Genomic DNA, 22,695 nt, shown 5'->3' on the forward strand with positions numbered 1-22,695 from the left:
TTAGGTTGCAGACATAAAACCTATCGTGAACCATATATATTTTGTATTAATCACAGCGACGCTTGACTCTGTATAAACATGCTCTGAATTACTCATTTTGAACAAACCCATATACTTTATGGGTTTGTCGAAGCCAAGAATGCACCCTCCCTTTAATGAGTTATATTTTCTGCCTCGTCGGAGTTTTGAAATCACATCTGGTCCGAATGATAAGGTGCGTGCTGCACTCCCCCGAATGACAGAGCGGATAACGGTGGGGGCTAGGAATGACGGGGAGGGACTCTCGCCAGTCGCTTTGTTCTCTCGGAGATTTTCTGATAATCGTATTCATATATAAATGAATGAGAATCAATGTGTTTTCAGGAAGGCTTGACTTGGCATGTTCTTGCTGTAGCTTGCTGTAGATGTCTGTCTCCTCCGGATCCGTATAAAGTGTTATTTTAATAAAGGTCTCGTCATTCTCAAGCCTGTTGGTGGAACTCTACTTCGATCAGAAAAGGTGGTTTCTGACATTTGGTGCCGTGACTCGGATTGCAGCAGACAGAGGACAGAGAGAGCGGACCCCGAGCGACAGAAGGAAGGCTGTCCGAACGCCGGGACGCCGGCACGTCGTACCTTCCTTCCTGGAGCGGGTTCAGCCCGTTCCTTTCTGCCTTCTGCTCTGCCTGCTCTCCGAACAGAAATTGTAAGTAGAGGCTCATTTCAGGCCACAGAATGACGTGTCTTTGTTGAAATCACCTGGATATCATTTAAGAGTAACGTTACAATATTTGCGCTGGATAAACATTAAGAGTAAAGCTAAGGATAGATTTAGCGCTGGATATTATTTAAGAGTAACGTTACAATATTTGCGCTGGATATTATTTAAGGGTAACGTAATAATTAACAAGGACGAGGGGGAAAGTGAGGTCGGACAGCCGTAAAGGTTGAATAGGCCGAGAACTTTCCAGGAAGGATCAGCCCAGAGCAACAAGATGGGAAACAAGCTAACGAAAGAAGGGGAACCCCTCAAGGGAACCCCGGCATCTTTCATGTTTAAGAGGCATCATTTTGCCGCGGTAAGACCAATAAAGGACTGGGCTGTGCTAACTAAAGATTTAAGTCATCCCTGGCCAGAGGAGGGATCGTTTGCACTTGACAAATTGGAAGTGTTGTACGGAGCTTTGGATAAGCTAGAAAAGGAAAAGAAACACTTCCCACCCGATTATTGGAAGGTGTTTGGGTGGTGGGAAAAGGAAGGAATGAAGCGATTGGCGGCCACAAGACAGGCTAGCCTGGCAGGGGAAGTACTGAAGCTTCAGGACCAAAAGAAGCAAGCAGACAAGGTTCAGGACAAAACAATTAGGGAGGTAGTTAAGCAAGCAAATCAGCGGCTAATGCCGCTCGTCCAAAATCCGGACCAAGACCCCGCGGTAGGGGAGGCAGCTGCCATGCCCCTACCCCCTCAAGCCCTGAGCCCTGTCCCCGGGCCACAGGCGCCACCTCCCCCACCCCCGCCCCTGTTTCCCCAGGGGTTAGACCCCCAGAAAACTAGACCAGCCGCCCCTCAGGTTCACCTTAGCCCGGGCAATCCATTTAGAAGACAAGAAGCTAGTGGGGCGGACAGCGGGTTCGCGGCCCCAGAGGGGCTAGGAGAACTGTACCCCTCATTGGAAGGGTTCACGGAATCAGAGAACCCACAGCCTACAATCGGGATGTGTCCCTTAAAAACCATAGGACTGAACAGGGGGGCACCCATTAACGTCAGGATACCCTGGAGAGAATCAGATTTGGCGTCTATGCAGGAGCGGGTGAGAACCCTGCTGGCTGAACATCCCGGTCAGATACCGGAATTTATGCGTATGTGGATACAAAATACAGGTGCAGATTGGCGGGACGTCTGCCACATGGGGAAGGCTGTATTGCCCGCGCGGGTGTGGGACCAGGCCAAAGTACACGCACGCTGGCCAAATGTAGCACCGCCCCCGGCCGCAACCGCGGCCCAGACCCTCGCCGATTGGGAGGCCCTGGTCGACCTATTGTTGGCCGGGGTATACACCGCACTGATGCCAGCCGCAGGGCCAGATTGGAATAAAATATACGGCCTAAAACAGAAGCATGGCGAAGCAGCCATCGATTGGAGAGAGAGGGTAGAAAGAGCAGTGTTAAAGTGGGGAGGACTGGGCCAGGTGCGGGCACAAGATCTCCCTCACGCTGTAGTGAACAACTTTTTGGTAGAAGGGATGAGACCGGCAGTTAGGAAGCGCATTCAAACAGCTATGATAGGATGGAGAAACACCCCAACCGACCAACTAGTTGAAGCGGCCGAACAATGTGGCGACGGAGACGATAAGAAGGTCGATGTTAAGGACGACATGTTGCAAATGCTGGTCCAGGAAAAACGGGCCCAACTCAACCAAAAAGAGAAGGGGAATCGAGGCCAAGGACGGGCCCAGAATCGGAACACTAGGATAGAGCCCAACGAAGAGTGGGGCCGCGATAACGAAAACGACGACGACGTCGACGATAACGACAGGGGACGAGTCGACATGCGGACACAAGGACCCCCTCCCCAGAATTGGAACACACAAGGACCCCCTCCCCAAAACTGGAACATGCAGGGGCCCCCTCCACAGCCGCAGAGCTGGGCCATGCAAGCACCCCCTCCACAGACCTGGGCAGTACAAATGCCCCCTCCCCAGAACGGGTATCCACAGGGACCCCCTTCCCAAATCGATGGGCCTCCCCCAAGTTATTGGGCCCCAAGCGGAGCGAACGGGAATGGGCCGCCACAATGGGACCAACGGAACCAACAGCCTGCGAGGCGTCCGACGCAACAGGGTCAGCGCAATAGCAACAGGTACCCCGCATCCACCGCTCCACAGGGGGCGTGCTTCCGTTGCGGACGGACGGGACATTGGAAACGCGATTGCCGGGGGCCCCGCCAGGGGTACCCGCCACAGAGAAATCAAGTAGCCTATTGACAGGAAGCCGGCGGGCCGCCCGTAGAATGTCCCCTCTTGACTATGACACCAACCGAGGAGCCGACCTTGACACTAGACGTAGATGGGCAACAGGTAGACTTTCTCGTCGATACGGGCGCTACTCGCAGTACTATTAACGAGGGGCAGCTACCATCCTTGCGCCCCACAGATAGGGATGTCCAGATAGTGGGAGTTTCAGGCTTGCCCCAAGCGCTCCCTATTTCAGAAGAGGTAAGAGTGGTGTGCGGCCCACTAGAGGCTAGACACGCTTTTTTGATGACTACCACCGCCCCGACTAACTTGTTGGGACGGGATCTACTTTGCCGTTTAGGCTGCCAAATTTCATGTACGGAGCAGGGAGTTTTTGTAGACGTCGCGGAATCCAAACGCGATCTGTTAATGACGGCATTGTCTCGGCCCGGCCCCACCGCCTACTGGTGGAGCCTGGAAAAGAGGGCTTTGGCCACTTGGATACATGTCCTAGACACAGTGTGCTCCCGGAACGACGGGTTGCGAGATTGGCTGCGCGTACATCAAATTACAACAGACATAAAGGACAACCCTCCCCATTGCACGGCTTACTACGATGCTAGGGGCGATGATGACGAGTACCGAGAAAGGATAAAGGGGTCAATAGGTAAGAATTCGGACCTATCGTTGTCAAATATATGGGTTGGACGGGAGGGAATAGGCGTCAAGGTAACCCTAACTGCGGAGCAGCGGGCGTTGTCTCAGTATCCCGCAGGGGTGGACGCCCATGTTACCCTCACCACCGCCAAAGGGTGGCCGGCGGAAAGTGTAGGATGGATGATGGGGCGCTTGCGAGAAATTCCGTGCAGCGCCATTTATGAAGTGGACCACTGGACAGTGACAGTGCTCGACAAAAACGAGGGGTATGTAATCACCCATGATGAGCAGAGTATAGAAGGAAAATTTGAAGAGACAGACCTGCCCCCAAAGGGCACCCACGTTGTACGAACGGTGCCTCAGGGCCCGGGCGAGTCCGATGGCCTTTTAGAGGAGGTCCCGGCCGATTTGTGGTCCCAACACGACAACGACGTGGGGCGAATTCGCGACGCCAAACCTCTGGTAATACCGATCCAACCAGGAATGCCCCTCCCAAACGTGAGACAATATAAATTGCGGCACGAGGCCGATGCGGGCATAGAGCCAGTGATTCAATCTTTGGTGAAACAGAAAATAATTGTGGAAACTAACAGCCAATGCAACACACCGATTTTGCCCGTGAAGAAACCAATGCAGGATAAATGGAGGTTCGTGCAGGATTTGAGGGAAGTGAACAAAGTCATACAAGGCATACACCCAGTGGTACCAAATGCGGAAGGCCTTATGACATCTATCCCACCGGACGCAACACATTTTACCGTCATTGACCTATGCTCTGCCTTTTTCTCCGTACCTATCGCACCTGAGTCACAATACTTGTTCGCCTTCACCTTTAGGGGGCGCCAGTTCACCTGGACGGTGTTACCCCAAGGGTTCTCCGACAGCCCCACCCTGTTCTCCCGAGCGCTGCACCGCGATTTGGCAGACGTGGAACTAAAAGGGGGATCGGTGTTGTTACAATACATTGACGACTTGTTGATTTGTTCCCCTTCCAAGGAAGCCTGCGAAGGGGACTCCATGGCCCTGCTAAGAGCCTTGGCGGCCAAGGGCCACAAGGTGGGACGGAGAAAGCTCCAATTTGTACGGAAGGTAGTAACCTATTTGGGTCATGCCATTTCACACGGGAAGCGAGAACTGCATGCTGGACGAGTGACCGCTATCATGGAATCGCCACGGCCAAGTACGCAACGACAGATGTTGCGCTTCCTAGGTATGACGGGTTACTGCCGCTCTTGGATAATTGACTACGCACTACTTGCTAAACCGCTGTACGAAGCCACCAGAATAGGAGAACCAAACTACTTGGTTTGGACGGACGAATTGATGCGCTGTTTCGAGGGGCTGAAAAAGGCATTGGTAACGGCACCGACTTTAGGACTCCCCGATTATGCGAAACCATTCACCCTTTACACTCATGCAATAAGGGGTTTTGCTCAGTCCGTTTTGACACAGACTCATGGAGATAAGGAACGACCGGTAGCCTACTTTAGTAAAAAGCTGGAACCGGTCGAGCAAGGGTTTCCGGTGTGCCTGCAAGCCGTGGCAGCGGCTAGGTACGCAGTGGAAAGGACAGCGGACATTGTGATGGGGCACCCGGTAACGCTACAGGTACCACACTGCGTCACTTCACTGTTACTACAGCGGACAACACAACACTTATCGACCACTAGATTAATGCAATACGAAACAGCACTGATTACGGCCGCCAACGTCACCATTAAACGTTGCACTACACTCAACCCGGCCTCACTGATGCCCACCCCAGAGGAGGGCGAACCCCATGTATGTGTTGATGTAGTACAGCAAGTCTCTACGGTACGTCCGGACTTGAAGGACGTTCCCCTCGATAACCCCGATCGTGTGTACTACGTCGACGGATCAGCTAAACGCGGATGGGACGGCTCTTTGCTATCCGGATACGCGGTGTGTTCAGATAATGAGACGATAGAAAGCGGGCGCCTTCCGCCCACATTTTCCGCCCAGCAGGCGGAGCTGTGCGCCTTGACTAGAGCATGCAGCTTGGCGGCGGACCTTGCCGTCAACATTTATACAGATTCAGCATACGCGCACGGGGTAGTTCACGACAAAGGGGCAATTTGGAAGATGCGAGGCTTTCTCACATCTGCGGGTTCGGTCATAAAAAACGGCGAACTGGTTGAAGGGCTACTCCGAAGCATCTTGCTCCCCCGCGCTATCGCGGTGATCAAATGTCGCGGCCACCAAAGGACAGACTCTGACGTCGCCCGAGGCAACACCAGAGCGGACGTAGCGGCAGGAAAAGCGGCCAACCAACAAATAGGACGGAACATGCCGATGGTAACGCGAGCAAAAGGGGCACACACGCAAACTGCCAACGTACCGACCTCAGGACTAACCCCTTCCTCGAAAAATAAGTGCACCATCACCATCGCCTCACCGACTAATGAGGACGTTATAAAACTTCAAAACGCAGCAACAGCAGCCGAACATGATGACTGGGTAAAACGAGGGGCCACACGCCCCGGACCAAATGCGATGTGGACCCTTCACGGAAAACCAATAGCACCCAAGGAACTACTGCCTTGGCTGGCACGTATGGGACATCAAAATGGCCATGTGTGCCAGAGGGGGGTGATAGAACAGATAAACTATACCTGGGCGGCACCGGGACTGTCGCGAATCGCATCTGAGGTGTGCCGGTCATGCGCGATTTGCCAACAACACAACAGGGGGGCACCACCTAGGCACCCACATAACGCGGGCCATCTTCGACCAATCGGGCCCTTCTGTCATGTCCAGTTCGATTTCATTAACATGGAACCAAGTATGTCGTTCCGATATGTCCTGGTAATCGTGGACATGTTCACAAAATGGGTCGAGGCCTATCCATGCGTTAAGTCAGACGCCCCGACAGTAGCCAAGCGCCTCGTGCGGGATTTCATGTGCAGATTCGGCATCCCTCAGAAAATTTCGTCAGACAAAGGGGGCCATTTCACGGGAGAGGTGATTAAGGGCATCCTAAAGGCACTGGGCGTGAAACAATCTTTCCATTGCGCTTATCACCCACAATCAGCGGGACTTGTGGAACGCACCAATGGGACGCTGAAACTTAAGGTAGCCAAGATCTGTGCAGACACAGGTTTGAAGTGGCCGGAAGCACTCCCGCTGGCGTTAATGAGTATTCGTTCCACCCCGGGCCACACCACGGGCCTTTCCCCCCACGAGATATTAATGGGACGACCTATGAGTTTGCCCGTTTCGGCCCCGATGGACATGTCCAAATTTGACTTGCCTGTGATGGATGACATGCTTTTAAAGTTTTGCAGAGGATTGTCCAATGTGGCACGCAGCATTCACGCCCGGGTACGAGAGGCGTTGCCTGAACCAACAAACCACGCCATCCACGACTTCCAGACCGGCGATTACGTGCTCGTAAAACACTTCACCCGCAAGAACGCCTTGGAACCAAGGTGGACGGGACCAGTCCAGGTGTTGCTGACTACACCAACGGCCGTCTTTTGCGAGGGCAAGACCTCGTGGATCCACGCCACGCACTGTAAGTTGGCCATACAAGCACCAGACACTACACCACAGCAACCACAGTAAGGATGGGCCTAATCATAGGTACGATACTATTGGTAGCGACAGCAGCTAGGGGAAACTCCGATTCCAATAGATGCGAAAACGAAACCCGACACCTCACCGTAACATGGGGACAAAGAGTATCACTACCATGTTTCGAACAGAAAGCCCTGCACACAAATTGGGTGAACATAAATTGGCTAGCACTGTCGGCAGGGCCTGGACGCGTTGGCATGGTACTACAAAAGCAACGAGAGTTCCGGGAAGACGGGCAAGCTAGAATTAAGACCTTGGCCCAACCAGGATACCAATGGGGAACCCCTGATTTTAAGCTACAAACACGCACACGCCTAGGGAAAGACATGACCATGCAGGTCCGGTGCAGCGTCTGGACCCCTGGCGCGGCCAGGGGCGAAACCAAAATACACACCATGCATCGAATACATACTCACGCCACACCCCCAGAATAAGGCCCCAAAGAAGGGGGAAAACACATATTGGAAAGTGGCCAGGGAGGTGGCAACAATTCAAAATAGGACACACTGCTGGTCGTGCATGCACTTTCCCCAAGCAGGCACCACAGGAATACACATGATAGTGCTACCTCTGTCCCTCAATGACCTCTGCTCACAACCTATCGATTCCCCATGTTTAGTCACCACGCTGGAAAGAGAAGGGGTTGACAACGGCAAGAGTTGCAATCGACAATTTAATTATCGCCCGTCAATGATTGCCCATGTGGCCGAGAGGCCTGCCCCCGTCTGGGTCAAACCACAGAAAGGGACGGTCTGCCTCCAGGGTTCCGGCCACTTGCGTATGGGAGAATCAGAATGCGCCTACACTCTCCCCGGGAAGCTGGGACAAGGGAGCTCGGGGATTACACTACGAATAGTACTGCAAGATAAACACAACCACAACATAACGGCTATAACATTCTCTAGGGGGGTTAGTAGGATTAATGGGGTGGTAAGGGGAACCCAGTGCTTATCCACCCACCTGGTCCCACCCCATGGGACAATGTTTATATGCGGCGACAAGGCTTACCCCTATTTACCAAATAATTGGGGGGGCACATGTTATCTGGGTTCAGTCCTTCCTGACGTTGAGATACTGGATGAGCTAGACCCAAAGTCCTTGGACAGGCGTTATAAGAGGTCAGTCATGAACGAAGATGGAACCACTAAACTACACGGGAGCCTATGGGAAAAGGTGTTTGGTTTCTTCTTCCCAGGAGCGGGCACAGTCATGGATAGTTTCCGGATAGATAAATTGGCTTTGGCCCTAGAAAAGGTGGCAAACGACACCGCTACGGCTCATGACATACTATTGGATACGGTGATTCACATGCGTACAATGGTGATGCAGAATCGGGTGGCTTTGGACATGCTCTTGGCAGAGAAAGGAGGGGTATGCGGAATAATAGAGGGAAAATGTTGCACTTACATACCCGATCCATCTGAAGGAGTGTCAGCCGCAATAGTGAGACTAAGGGAAACTAGCCACGCCCTGACGATCGATCGGATCGCGCGCGAAAATTCTTATACATTTAGCTGGCTCACTGACTGGTTCCAGGGATGGACGGGCACCATAGTGAAGTGGTTATTGACCGCACTGGCTGTGATAATCGGGGTAGTAATTTGGGGGGCACTAATGAAATCTCTAGTCCTCCTCTGTATGAGAAAGTATTTTACAGGATGGAAATTGAAGAAGCCGCCGACAACGACTATGGTTCTGACCACAGAGGCCGTCGACCTGAACGGGTCCTTCAACAAGGCAGACGTGACCGGCGCTCCAGAAAATTGCATTGAATTTTGTAATGACTGTGATACTTGTGTTGATCCCATGTGGGAACTGGCTGCTGCCTGTAACGGTGTCTGTGATGACTGTGATACTTGTGCTATAAACCCCTTGCGTGTACTGGCTAACGCCTCTTATGTATTACAAGCTGACAGCTGCACGCCCCCTTCTCTTTCCAACTATGGATCTGATTGCGACGCTGGGTCTGGCGGTTGAGGGACCCGACGCGGATGTCCTAGACCCGCAAGCCGACCAGGCGCCCATGGGAGACTTTGACATAAAGGAAGTCCCTCTCTTTTCTTCAAATGTTTCGGATCTCTTTGATCCACATGTTGCGGATCTCTTTGCTTCAAGTGATTCGGATTCGGATTTTTACGCTCTGTACCCTGACCAGGAAATTGAGACACAAGATACTGACGACATTTTGTATTCCCCAGAACAGCAACACGTGAGGGACCTCATGGGCATGACCGTTGATTAACTTCGAAGATCTGCAAGGACTACGTCTGCAAAGGGTGGGGGGAGCCAGTTCCGCAGGGGAAGTGATGCACCCTCTGGCGGAGCAGAACCTCATCTGGACCAGACGTCTTCGTTGTGGATCCGAAACGTTAATGAACTTTCATGTTTTGAGCCCTCAGGCTCCAAGCACGCACCACACGACACGTTCCCCAAATGCACGGGCGAGGCGCTATGGGCGCACGGTATGCCCTTGGGAGATACCCGCATTACACGATGGTCTTTCAATAAAGCCCGATGTGGCACGTTGTCTCTTGAGATACTTTGTCTCGACGAGACAAGAGGAAGGAATGTCAGGTCTCAGATTTGTTACTGCTTAATGCTCAATTATAAATGCCGGTTGACTGACGTATTACCACGTAAGCTATGTTATAAAATGCTGTTCTATAATGTTATTTCATGAGTTAATAAAATGTATTCGAACCTTAGGTAGGCTGCTTGAATCGTAGACATAAATCCTTTGATAAATTGCCAAAAACATTAACTGTTTTGTTTAATGACAGTGACGCCTGAGTTACAATGAGGTTTTTGCTTCGCTTTCATTTAAAATGAGGAAAGGCTCGCTTCAGTCGTGTTGGACAAATTGTATACGTGTGCACTTTCGAGGCTAGATAAGGCCGGTCGTAAAATCCCTATCATGATTCTCAGACGGCGCCTCGAGCCGCGGGCAGGAGAACGCTCACATGCGCGTGATTTTGCGTAACACTAGCAGAATGTTTAGGTTGCAGACATAAAACCTATCGTGAACCATATATATTTTGTATTAATCACAGCGACGCTTGACTCTGTATAAACATGCTCTGAATTACTCATTTTGAACAAACCCATATACTTTATGGGTTTGTCGAAGCCAAGAATGCACCCTCCCTTTAATGAGTTATATTTTCTGCCTCGTCGGAGTTTTGAAATCACATCTGGTCCGAATGATAAGGTGCGTGCTGCACTCCCCCGAATGACAGAGCGGATAACGGTGGGGGCTAGGAATGACGGGGAGGGACTCTCGCCAGTCGCTTTGTTCTCTCGGAGATTTTCTGATAATCGTATTCATATATAAATGAATGAGAATCAATGTGTTTTCAGGAAGGCTTGACTTGGCATGTTCTTGCTGTAGCTTGCTGTAGATGTCTGTCTCCTCCGGATCCGTATAAAGTGTTATTTTAATAAAGGTCTCGTCATTCTCAAGCCTGTTGGTGGAACTCTACTTCGATCAGAAAAGGTGGTTTCTGACATATATATATATATATATACACATATATATATATATATATACATATATATATATATATATATATATATATACACATATATATATATATATATATATATATATATATATATATATATATATACACACATATATATATATATATATATACATATATATATATATATATATATATACACATATATATATATATATATATATACACACATATATATATATATATACACATATATACATATATACACATATACATAAATACATATACATAATACATATATACATAATACATACATATATAATATATACATAATACATACATATATAATATATATATATATATATATATATATATATATATATATATATATATATATATATATATATATATATATACGTATATATATATATTGTTACAGACGCGGTTTTAGATGTTATATTGACCGAGCGGTGGTGTATTACCGCGTCCGAACAGTTACTCCCCGATTAGAACCCGATTCCACCCGACGTTGACCAGATCGCCCCACAGATATTCAATCGGGAAACCTCTAAAGCGACCGAAAGAGAAGGAAAAGAGAAGAAGAGGACAGAGTACGGAGGAAGAACAGATTTTTTATACACACACAAGCAATGGATGGAAGAAGCAGTCACACAGCGAATCGTTAACTTACACTATTCAATTTACTTAATCCCAAGACAACGAGGACAGACGACGTTCACACTTACACAGGGGATATTGCAGGCAGGTAGGGCTTGAGGTGGATTGCTGGAGAGGGAGGCAAGGTCGGAGGCAGCAGCTCTCAATTCCTCGCGGTTCTGGCGGGAAAACCCTCCGTCGCGTATCCGCTGCTGTAGACGTCACGCGCTGGCTCGGCACACCTGCTCCTCTCCTTCTGGTGGAGCCGTCTCCCTCCTTTCAGCGCGTCTCTCCAAAGCTGGTTCCCTTTCCGAGTACCTCTCCTCTTTGGCTTGGAGCATTTCGCCTCTTCGCTCATCTCCCAGGTCATCTGGTAAAGCAGTCCCTTACAGTCGCTTTTATAACTCGGGGCGGAATCAAGCCGCCGGCTGCGAGGGCACGCCTACCGGGTCGCTCACCGCGGTGCTGATTGGACATGCGACCCTCTGGCTCACTCCTCCCCTCTATGACGAGGTGGAGACACGCCTTTCTTCTCCGAGATTAGCACATGGGCAATGGCGGCTTGCGGGATTGAACACAACTCGCACCCTTTTGAAAGGAACTTTGGAGAGCGGAGATGATTTGGGAAATTGGAAGGGCCTACGCTTATTTTGTTTGATACAATGCAAAGTCAATCTAGTGGGAAACACATATTTAACCTACATAGAATAAGGAAATACACTATTTAAAAAGATATATCGTGGCCTGCGTGTAAGTTTCATGGAATTAACTAGGACGGCTGCGACCATTATTTACATTACCAGGGTGTTACCATACTTTTGTAACGTTCACATTGTAATGTTTTCACATTCGTTACACTTCCTCCAAAATTGTTACACTTCTCAAAAACCGTTACACTTCCTCCAAAATTGTTACACTTCTCAAAAACCGTTACACTTCTGAAAAAACCGTTACACTTCTCAAAAGCGTTACACTATATATATATATATATATATATATATATATATATATATATATATATATATATATATATATATATATATATATATACAGTGAAACCTTGACTTACGAGTGCACCAAATTACGAGTTTTCCGAGATACGAGCCGTCGCTCGGGCGGTTTATTGCTTTGAGATGCGAGCCGAGATCTGAGTTACGAGCTTACGCCACCCGCCACCAGGTGGGTTCCGGTCACGTGGTTATCTTGCCGTGCAAGCATCTCTGCCGTATATCGCTGCTGCTTTGTTTTCGCATTTTGGTTATTTTGGAAAATTTCTTAGTTTTAACCATGGGTCCTAAGAAATTGAGTGCCAAGGGCAGTACTGAGAAGAAGAAGAGGATGATGTGCTTGGATATAAAACACGCAATCGTCGAAAAACATGAGCGAGGTGTGCGTGTTGTCGACTTGGTGAGGCAGTACGATCGTAGTACTTCTACGATATGTACGATTTTGAAGCAGAAGGAGTCGATAAAGGCTATAACGCCAGCCAAGGGCGTTACGATTATTTCAAAGCTCCGGACCTCTATCCATGAAGAGATGGAGAAGTTGTTGTTTGTGTGGTTGACGGAGAAGCAGCTCGCAGGAGATACCGTGACCGAGAGCATCATGTGTGAGAAGGCCCGAGACATTTACGGGGATTTGGTGCAGCAGACGGCGGGAACATCAACGGACAAGGCATCGGAAGTCATTCAAAGCCAGTCGGGGATGGTTTGATAATTTTAAGAAGAGGACCGGCATTCACTCCGTCGTCAGGCATGGTGAGGCAGCAAGCTCGGATGTGAAGGCAGCTGAAGATTTTATTATAACTTTTGCCGAACTGATAGAAGCCGAACGATACATCCCCCAGCAAATCTTCAACTGTGACGAGACAGGGCTCTTCTGGAAAAAGATGCCGAGGAGGATGTATATAACGGCAGAGGAGAAGAGCATGCCAGGCCACAACTTGTTCAGAGTGTCGGCGATAGCTCGCCTTCTCTTTGTGGAAAACACGGTGAGATCCTTAACATCCAACAACTAATGGGACACAAACGGGGTGCCCAGTTTAGCGGTACACATATTGATGAATCACCCTGCCTGTGATTCACCCATGACAGGTTATAGCTGGGTCGGGATTCAAACCCAGGCTGGACAGTTAGAGTCAAGTGTGCGTACCTCCAGTCCAGGCCATCCTGCCAACTTGTATGCTGCATACAGGTGAAATATAAAGCGCGAGATATTTTTATATATACTGTATATTAAAAAAAAAATTGGTGTGGTTTTTGGGGGGCTGGAACGGATTAATAGCATTTCAATGCATTTCAATGGGGAAATTTGATTTGAGATACGAGCAATTTGAGTTACGAGCTCGGTCAATTTTCAATTTCTCAAAACCTCTTGGTATACAACATTTCTGCTTTTCTTTCTTCGTGCCAAGACATAAAGATTGCTTGGTTTTCCAACCCTCGAGCAGCCCACGTACAGCTGGCCATGGGAAGTACCCGGCATTGCTGGGCAGGGGAAGGGAGGGGAGGGGGGAGAGGAGGGGAACGGGGGGGGGGAGGGGAGAAGAGGGGGGGAGGGGAGAAGAGGAGGGAGGGGGAGGAGGAGAGGGGAGAAGAGGAGGGAGGGGGAGGAGGAGAGGGGAGGGGGGAGGGGGGAGGTGAAGGGGGATGCGGAGGGGGAGGGGAGGAGGGGAGGTGAGGGGGAGTGGAGGGGGGAACGGCTAGCTTGGCAAGCGATAGCAGGCTTTTTACTTTTATTTTTACCTCAATGAGGGCTATATATATAGTCCGTGCTTGGAGCCTTCAAGTTCAACATAAAGTTTTTTTATGAAAAATAATGCAGATGTACAACAATCCACCAATGCAAGTTCAGAAATGAATGCAGATCCTTTACTTTGCGATACAAACGCAATTCCCGCCATTTCCACTCACGATCGAGGCCTCCACAGTGCCCGCGCCTCTTCTTCCTCCTACAACCTCATCTCACTTCTTTCACTCAAAATGCACGAAATTCTGCCGCATGAAATTATGTAGAGGCCTCGTCGGGGGGATATAAGGTAGATAAGGAAGGCGTTGTAACAGAAGAATCAAAATAAAAGTGGAAGAACATAAGGAAATGGGAGCGATTCTGGACCCACAGCCAAACCCGACAAACCATTGCAATACACCCCGAACGTCTCGCGCCGCCACAAACTACACCATGCAATTGCAGCTGGCGCGGTTTTTTTAAACCATTGATATTAAAATAAAACGTAGCCTAAAACCACCGGGATTTTATGCTGATTCCGAATCTGTCTAAAACTTTTCTCCGATGTGTAGTTCTTGAGTTATAAGCGGACATCCAGACACACACACACACACACACACACACACACACACACACACACACACACACACACACACACACACACACACACACACACACACACACACACACACACACACACACACACACACACACACACACACCTCCTTTATATATATAGATATATATATATATATTTTTTTTTAGTTCGTTTTTTTGGATTTTCAAAAAAATAACAATAATATCGCTATATAGTGCATAAGCCTTTTTGATTAATGACAGTTATAATTATATACAAATACATTCACATAAATAAATACAAAACAATTCGCCAACATTTGAACACAAATAAATCAAACAACTCCAGAATTGTACGAAGTTGGTAGTAAGGCTTCTTCTTCTTCCTGAGCGTCATCATAACACAGAAACGTGATGAAATGCATATTCACCAGCATATATTCAACAAAAAGGTAAAATTATGATTTGACATTTGCGATGGATAATGATTTGGATGTAATTGCTTTTCCATTATATTTGCCCTCATTTCAAAGATGTTAATGTTTCTTTTTCGCTTGAACAACGTCGGGTCCTCCAGCTATAAATGCTTTTTTACTGTAATCGGAGTACAAATAGAAATACAACTTTGTCTGGGGGGTAACATAGCCGATGTGGCCGCGGCTGAAAGCGGGGGTGTGGGGGACCGGAAAAGGGGCATAAATTCTCCATGTAAATGTGTACCATGTAGCGCGACCTGGTGATGGTGGCAGAGGGTATTACAATTTCCTTTTTACTCGAGAAACACTGAGGTTAAAGCACTCCTTGCACAGATACATTTTTTCTCATTCTCATCCTGCCCCCCCCCCCCTACCCCGTCCCCACAGAAGAGGTATATGTAGTACATCTTTCCCCTCCCCCTTCCACTCTCCGCACTCCCTTCCTCCCTTCCTCACCCCTCCGTCCTCCCCCCCCCCCCCTCCACCAAAACTTGACCCAATTTGATCCCCCACTTCCACTCACCTTTAACCTCCCGGTAGTTCCACTTTGGGGGGCTGGGTTGGGTCAAGCATGGACCAACTTTAACCCCCGGTAGACCTTTGAGACCTCGATCTTTTTAATGCCGTGAACAACCCATTGTGCTACAGTATGGTGAAAGGAACATCCCATCCACATCTTTCGTATTTATTTTATATTTTCCCAACTCGTATTTCCTCACAATAACCATCGTATTTATTTCTTGCACCATCAATCAAATCACAGTGAATTAACATCGAATTTATACCAGATGATATTTGAATAACATCACTGTAAAACGTCCCGTTCAATTCAATCTTTTTTGAGGAGAAACCCAATAACTCTCGAAATTCATTATCAATCATGAAATCAACTTTATAATTATTTTTTAAGTCTAATAGTTGATTTTGAAGGATATTTTTGAACATCCATAACATTTTTTGGTCCATCACCTTGTTCTCTCATGAGGCGAGCAATTTCAGAAGATATTTATTTTAGGGGATCAAACCTGGACCCAATTTGATCCCACACTTACCCTTACCGTTGACCCCCCGGTAGTCCACTTTGGGGGGCTGGATTGGGTCAAAACTGGACCTACTTTAACCCCCGGTAGACCTTTGAGACCTCGATTTTTTTTTAATGCCGTGAACAAACTTAAATTCCATCACACAAAATATAATTTTAGCCAAGTTTGGTCACAATCCCATCAAAATTGACTTTGTACCATACATCAAAAATCCATTCATATTAGACAATACAAAACTGCAGTCTCTCTCAAAAGAGATTATAAAAGTTTAAAGAATTTTTAAAAAGCAATGGTAGAAGATCAAGATATTTGTTGACATGTAAAAAAAAAAAGTCACATACCAGACGTGGGTCTTAATCCATCATCCTGAGAGTGGAGGCTGCAGACATCACTGAACCCGATTCCAGAGACTCCAGGAAAATTTACCAGCTTTACCTTTTGGAATCTAACAACGTCTTGGCAGAAACTGGAAAGTTCCCGAATAACATTATCCAAGTTGACGAAAATACTTCCCAACAGAGAAGAACCTGCAATCTGGACATCTTGCGGCTTTAAAAAAGAATTCATAAATTTACAGAAGTCAGCATACATTGCAAATTGAAATTTCTCTTTGGAGAGAGTGAGGAGCTCCTCCCGCAATGAATCCGACTCCGTACAAGCTCGAATAACCTTCTCATCCTCAATTCCAAGTTTGTCGATCACTGCTTGGGCTGTTTCTGCTCTCAGACCTTGTGATTGGAGCCATTTCAAGAAGCTCTCCATTTCACTGATGACCTGCCAAGCATACAATGCTCATGTTAATCACAGAAAAGTTATACATGTTATTTTCCTAACTCTGTTTGGAAATTTTGTGATTTATTTCCATGGACAATCCAATCAATTATTATCCAATAAATACAGGCTTTTGTATCCAGTTTGTTCACCAACTGTGTCCCCTGTTGTAAGTTTTATTACCAATCAGGATCTAATGAATGCGAGTTTTTTTTACAGAGACAAAAATAAACCCAGAGTAAACTGGAGGAGACCATTCCGCCTTTATGCTGCGCCACTTCAACATCACATCAATTTCATCCACCAAAACGATGCAATTTCATTTGGATAATACAAATGGGGAAATGCATTTATTTTAATTATCACACTAAAATACGCAATTTGGGGTCTGTCTGTATGGGGACGACTCTCCCCTGTGTGCGCGTGTGTGGCCCACTCTGCCCCGTGTGAGCCCCTCTCCCCCGCGTGCGCATGTGTGGCCCACTCTCCCTCATGTGCGAGTGCATGCCCCACTCTCCCCCGTGTGCGCGTGCGTGGCCCACTCTCCCCCGTGTGCGTGTGCGCGTGCGTGGCCCATTCTCCCCCGTGTGCGCGTGCGTGGCCCACTCTCCCCCGTGTGCGCGTGCGTGGCCCACCCTCCCCCGTGTGCGCGTGCGTGGCCCACTCTCCCCCGTGTGCGCGTGCGTGGCCCACTCTCCCCTGTGTGCGCGTGCGTGGCCCACTCTCCCCCGTGCGCGCGTGCGTGGCCCACTCTCCCCCGTGCGCGCGTGTGTGGCCCACTCTCCCCCGTGTGCGGCCCACTCTCTCACGTGTGCGCGTGTGTGGCCCACTCTCCGTGTGGCCCACTCTCCCATGTGTGCGTGTGTGTGGTCCACTCTCCCCCGTGTGCGTGTGCGTGCCCCCCACTCTCCCCCGGTGTGCGTGTGCGTGCCCCACTCTCCCCCGTGTGCGTGTGCGTGCCCCACTCTCCCCCGTGTGCGTGTGCGTGCCCCACTCTCCCCCGTGTGCGTGTGCGTGCCCCACTCTCCCCCGTGTGCGTGTGCGTGCCCCACTCTCCCCCGTGTGCGTGTGCGTGCCCCACTCTCCCCCGTGTGCGTGTGCGTGCCCCACTCTCCCCCGTGTGCGTGTGCGTGCCCCACTCTCCCCCGTGTGCGTGTGCGTGCCCCACTCTCCCCCGTGTGCGTGTGCGTGCCCCACTCTCCCCCGTGTGCGTGTGCGTGCCCCACTCTCCCCCGTGTGCGTGTGCGTGCCCCACTCTCCCCCGTGTGCGTGTGTGACCCACTGAGTGAGTGTTGGAGAGGAGTAAAGGGAAGAGCGGAGTGAGGAGTTGGAAGGGAGTGAGGGGATAGGAGTAAAGCGAAGAGAGGAGTGGGGAGGAGTTGGAGAGGATTGAGGGGCGAAAGGATTGAGGGGAGTGAGGATTGAGGGGAGAGAGGAATGTATTGACGGGGGAGAGAGGAATGGATTGACGGGGGAGAGAGGAATGGATTGACGGGGGAGAGAGGAATGGATTGACGGGGGAGAGAGGAATGGATTGACGGGGGAGAGAGGAATGGATTGACGGGGGAGAGAGGAATGGATTGACGGGGGAGAGGGGAATGGATTGCCGGGGGAGAGGGGGGAGAGATGAATGAGGAGGAGGAGATGAGTGAGGGGTAACATATTATGTAAAGTAAATACATTGTGTGGATTGCATCATTTGTGGATCAGATAAATTGCCAGTCATCATTTTGTAAAACTGAATGTGCAGGTGCAGCATCGAAACGAAGATGTCCAAATGTCACACACGTTCATGCCTGTGGGATTACCACAGGTGACCCCACTAGTCCATAAAATATTCTCTGTGGGTGATTGTCTGTGAGTCTGTCCGTGGGTGTGGCCTCCTCCGTCGAGGGAGTAGCTCCACCCATTCTGGAAGGGGCTCCAAAAACATATCACCACCATTTTCTTTCCTCACACGGCTTTGAGGCCTCTTTTGTTCGGCCCGCTGTATCTTGCTCTCTCTCACGGCTTTCTATCGACTAATTCGATCTCTCGTTTCATTTTTCACTGTCGCTAACATGGTTTTAGACTCGGTTTCAAAAAACGGGAAGAAAATTTGATGAAAGTTACCGTTTATAGAACGAAATGCATTTTCAAAGGCCTGCAACATAAAGTTCATTGAGAGTCCCTCACGGCTTTATCTCGACTCTAATTCACCATCACAGTCGCTAGGATAGCTAAAGTTGTCTCAGTTTCGGCTAAAGTTGAGAAAATCGGCGAAATGCATTCCAACAGCCGTCTTTGAATGTGTTGACTTGTGTGGGCACGGGGAAGGAGAGAGGGGAAGGAGAGGAAAGAACGTTCCCAGAGCTTTGTTATTTATATCATTACTTTGTAAAAGTACAGCGACTGATTTCTGAAGTTCGGGATTGAACCAAAGTCAAATTATATAGATATACATATTCCTGGGGTGTGTATATACAGAGTTTGTTTAAAGCGAGTCGACTCTTTTCTAACCATGGTATTAAACAATACAGTACTTCACAAATGTACATAATAATGGAAACTAACGATGGAACACAATATGTATTAATAACGTTTGGTTTTAATATATTTTTACTTTGTAAAGTGAAACGTTTTCGATACATTCAAGTTTTAAAATGAAGAAGAGTCATGGGGTCCATCGGCCTCTGATGTGCATTTTAAGACTGAATCAACACGTCTTCGATCATAATTGACTTTTTGAAGAAACAAAGGTACATTTTGATTACAACTCAAGCAAAGGAAACCAGGTAATGCCTGTTTCGTTCAGAGAGATTATACACCGCCCAAAGAAGATGCGTTTCACAGCTAGAGGAAATAAAATCGTGAAATCTTCAATAATATATATTATTTTTTTTCGCATGAGTTTTCAAGGCTGAATCAATAGTGTTCACATGCAGAATTCATAATAAACTCAATTTCACGTGTGCATGGACATGTAATTCACAGATGTGAAATAAATAAACAGACAGTAAATTGCTGAGATATTTTTTCGTTCTTATTTTATAAGCTATGTGCATGTACATTTTAAAGTTTATTTGAAATGTTTAATTTTAAATATGTCATTTTGTATGCTGTAACGAAAATAGTAACTTTGGCATTCGCTCGACAGAAAGGTGCGAAGGTATTGTTCTTATACACCACCCAAAAGACTTTTTCCCCAGGGCCGTTTCGATTTGAGCTGTATTCTTTATATAGTCGGAATGTTTCATTCTTTCGACGTAGTCACAATAAAAAGTTACAATGAGGTACTCTGCACATGGGGAGAGTGTCGCCATCGTTTATGTGTCGACACTTAATCATGGTCACAATTACACAATGCGTTTGTAACTGCTATTTCCAAAATGAATAAAAGAATGATGGAACAGAATGAGACCGCCAATGAATGTGAACACAGACTTGCACGAGATGTTGAGCAACAAAGACATTAGAAGGTATTGTGTGCTCAGTAAACATATACAAGAACAGCTACAATGAATCCGGATGAAGTATCGGATAATATTGTTGAAGATCATCATTACGAGCCGAGTGCATTGACGATGACGTCACCATGAGTGTACTGTTCTGCAAAACATTTCACAAATGAATGAACAGGACAAGGGGGCGGCTTTACATTGTGTTGCTCCAAGAGAAAAGTTCAATTACCTCTAATATTTGGCATACCTGCTCGATTGGAACCGCCGGAGAGAATGGTGGAGAGGAGTAAAGTGAAGAGAGGAGAGCAGTGGGGAAGAGTTGGAAGAGAGTGAGGTGAGAGGAGGAAAGCGGAGAGGAGAGGAGTGGAGAGGAGTAAAGGTAAGTGAAGAGTGGGGAGGAGTTGGAAGGGAGTGAGTGGTGGAGAGGAGTAAAGGGAAGAGACAAGTGAGGAGGATTTGGAAAGGAGTGAGGAGAGAGGAGTAAAGGGAAGAGGTGTGAGGAGGACTTGGAGGGGATTGAAGGGGAGACAGGACTGGAGTGACAGGGGAGAGGGGGGTAGGGGGGTGGGGGGGGGGGGGTGGGAGATATGAGTGAGGGGAGAGGAGATGAGTGAGGGGTAACATATTATGTAAGGTAAATACATAGTGTAGATTACATCATTTGTGGATCTGCTAATGATGATTTGTGGATTTTGTCAAACTGAATGTGCAGCATCAAAATCAAGATGTGCAAATGTCACACACATCCATGCCCATGGTATTCCCCCGGGTGCCCATGCCAGTGTTATAATTTTTTACATGTTCTGATGCTTTCAATGACCCGATTTAACATGTTATAATATCGTGCATGTTCTGAACCTTTCAATGACGTGATCTAACATGTTATAATATCATGCATGTTCTGAACCTTTCAATGACCTGATCTCACATGTTATAATATCATGCATGTTCTGATCCTTTCAATGACCTGATGTAACATGTTATAATATCATGCGTGTTCTGATCCTTGCAATGACCTGATCTAACATGTTATAATATCATGCACGTTCTGATCCTTTCAATGACCTGATGTAACATGTTATAATATCATGCGTGTTCTGATCCTTGCAATGACCTGATCTAACATGTTATAATATCATGCACGTTCTGATCCTTTCAATGACCTGATGTAACATGTTATAATATCATGCATGTTGTGACCCTTTCAATGACCTGATCTAACATGTTATAATATCATGCATGTTCTAATCCTTGCAATGACCTGATCTAGCATGTTATAATACCCCCTGTTTCATCAAGAAAATGACAGGCTGAGTCAACCGACCTGGTGTTATTTTAACGACGTGATCCTAAGATCTGAAATGAGCCACATGAACAATGAAGCCAACACCAGGATGTTTCACACGTGACGAAGTAGAACACCACTCGGTAGCGCACAAACCTCCGCCAGGACAAGCAGATCACGTTTTGTATCCACTGATGGGCCGGATCTGGATTCCGACCTGAACCGAAATCGAATCACCTTGTTCTTGTCACTTTCCCATCTCTGAGCTACAAAACTACATTAAAATGCCATATAAATCCTTGTTCCAGGGTTAATATTTAGGAAATTATCAATATTTTAAGATGTGAAAACAGCCCATTTTTGGGCCTTTGTTTAACATCGAGTTAAATGTGAAGACTTGTGGCCCAAATTCAGGTGTTTAGTGTTTCAAAGTGCAATAACTTCCTTAACACCTGAAATATTGAAATAAAACCTTCAGTGAACAAAGCCCATGAGATATACATTTTAATGACTTCATTTATACTTCATAATGAACCAATTCAATATTGCAATATTGACAGAATAAAGCAATATCGAGAGATATCGATTACGGATAACCGTCCCTGCTGCACAGGCCTCGATCAGTCAGCGATCGAAGCGATAAAACAAGCAAATAAAACCCTCAGTCATCCACGTTATAAATGCATCATTTTACTAAAATACCTATGAATAACAATTATAACCTTTTAAACTTCCATTGTAACGCCAAACTTACGAAAAAAAGCAATGATAATCCTGTTTTTATGACGAAGATCGCACGCCGAAAACCGGGATGCAAATGAAAATTCACCAGAGGCCCCAATACCGCATGTGATGTATCCTTTATGACCGGATGTGATGTTGCTTTTTCCCATTACCGGATGTGATCGGTTTTTTTTCATTACCGGATGTGATGGGTTTTTTCATAACCGGCTGAAACTTTCCATTTTTCAGATCGTTAAAAAATACATACAAGTCGATCAATTATCACCAAATTCCGCAGAAATGAAGGAAAATAAATAAATTTAAATTTCTA

At 47.4% G+C, this 22,695-nt stretch overlaps 1 long non-coding RNA gene across 1 annotated transcript; it reads right to left on the reverse strand.

The window, feature by feature from the left end:
• Positions 1 to 15,773: 15,773 nt before the first annotated feature.
• LOC144889709 (uncharacterized) lies at positions 15,774 to 22,516 on the reverse strand. The gene is made up of 2 exons (XR_013622014.1): positions 22,396 to 22,516; positions 15,774 to 16,919 (listed from the first exon to the last, which is right to left on the reverse strand). It is a non-coding gene; the product is annotated as an uncharacterized LOC144889709 (long non-coding RNA).
• Positions 22,517 to 22,695: the final 179 nt, after the last annotated feature.

Source organism: Myxine glutinosa, chromosome 1, assembly GCF_964187855.1.
Source record: "Myxine glutinosa chromosome 1, kmMyxGlut1.1, whole genome shotgun sequence".
NCBI lineage: Eukaryota > Metazoa > Chordata > Myxini > Myxiniformes > Myxinidae > Myxine > Myxine glutinosa.